Raw genomic sequence first — 1,775 nt, 5'->3', positions numbered from 1 at the left:
AGCAATAGGCCCATTAGCACAGTGGACACTGACCTTTAGTCAAAGACAAAGCAAAGGTGTCCAGAGGGTCAGAGGAACGCCAAGGAGAAGTCCACTCTAATGGCCCCATACAAGACTGTGGGGCTGAGAGATGGGTTCCCAGTGTCAGCACCACTGGCTATGACCCGGGGACATCTGCCTGTTCCTCTGAGCCCACTCCTCACCTGTAAGTGGAGGACAGTGATGCTCAGTGTGCAGAGCTCTGGTGGGGACTGAAAGTGGCACTTGGCGCACAGCAAGCTTTACTGTCGGCATTTTTAATTCAAAGTTTTAGTTTGAATCATTGTAGGTTCATGTGAGGTTGTAAGAAATAATGCAGACAGTCCCCATGTACCCAGCTTCCCCTCATGGTAACATCTGGCACCACCAAGGTGCCACATCCTCCCTGGAAGTCATATGGATGAAGTCAAGCATAGACCTTTCCAGCTCTCCAAGGCTCCCCAGTGTCCTTCTACAGCCCCCGCCCCCTCACCTCCACCTTCCTTAACCCCTGGAGCCCACTAACATGTTACCTATTCCTGTCATTTTGCCTTTTCAAGAATCTTATGTAGTTGGAATTATGCAATATGTCATGTTGAGGTTTTTTCGTCACTCAGAATATTCACTGGCAATTTACCCAAGTTTTGTGTATATCATCAGTTTGTTCTTTTTGATTGCTGTGTTGTATTTTGTGAAATGGAAGGATATCTGGGTTTTATCCCGTTTGGGGCTCTGAGGAACAAAGCCACCATAAACATCTGGGTGCAGGTTTTTGTACAAACTGGAGTTTTCATTTCTCTGAGATAAATGCCCCAGCATGCAAGGTGGGTTCTATAGTAGCAGCTTTTTAAGAAGCTGTTTTCCAGAGTGGTGGCTATACCATGTCGCATCCCAGCAGCAATGGAGGAGTGGTCCATTTTCCCCACTGCCTTATCAGAATTCAGTGATGTCACCGTTTTGTACTCTGGCCACTCTGACAGGTGTGCAGAGGTCCCTCACTGTGACTTCACCTAGTGGTGTCTTGTGCCCTTCCACGTGGTGGTTGGGCTGTCCTGTTCTAGGCAGCATCTCTCCGTGTTTTCTGCCCAAATGCTCATTAGATGATTTGTAATTTTACTGTTGAGTTTGAGAGTCCTTTATATATTCCAGGTAACAGTCTTATGTCAGACACATGATTTGCAGTATTTCTTCCTACTCTGTAGCTTATCTTTTCATCTTCGTATCAGGGACTTTTGCAGAGCAAAAGTTTGGTTTTTTAAAATGAAAATCAGTTTATCCATTTTCCCTTTTATATGTTGCTTTTCTGTCAAATTTAAGAGTACTTTGGTGCTCGCTTCGGCAGCACATATACTAAAATTGGAACGATACAGAGAAGATTAGCATGGCCCCTGCGCAAGGATGACACGCAAATTCGTGAAGCGTTCCATATTTTTGGGGGGATAGTAGAGGATAGGAAAGGCAGCAGAACACAACAGACACTAGTATGGCAATATGTAAATCAATGGATGTGTAACTGATGTGATTCTGCAATCTGTATATGGGGTAAAAATGGGAGCTCATAACCCACTTGAATCAAAGTGTGAAATATGATACATCAAGAACTATGTAATGTTTTGAACAACCAACAATAAAAAATTAAAAAAAAAAAAAGAGTACTTTGATAGCCCTAGATCCTGGAGATTTTCTTCTGATTTTTCCCTAAAAGTTCTGTGTTTTTGTATTTTGCACTGAACCCTATGATCCATTTTGAATTACTT

The 1,775-nt window shown here is 43.3% G+C and overlaps 1 non-coding gene across 1 annotated transcript; it reads left to right on the top strand.

The window, feature by feature from the left end:
• Window positions 1–1,344: 1,344 nt before the first annotated feature.
• LOC125612762 lies at window positions 1,345–1,451 on the top strand. The gene has a single exon (XR_007343238.1). It is a non-coding gene; the product is annotated as a U6 spliceosomal RNA (small nuclear RNA).
• The last annotated feature ends 324 nt before the right edge of the window (window positions 1,452–1,775 follow it).

The sequence above is a fragment of the Marmota marmota genome, unplaced genomic scaffold (genome assembly GCF_001458135.2).
Source record: "Marmota marmota marmota unplaced genomic scaffold, marMar, whole genome shotgun sequence".
Taxonomy (NCBI): domain Eukaryota; kingdom Metazoa; phylum Chordata; class Mammalia; order Rodentia; family Sciuridae; genus Marmota; species Marmota marmota.
Note: the sequence above shows the minus strand (reverse complement) of the source record. Positions and strands in the feature narration are given on the sequence as shown.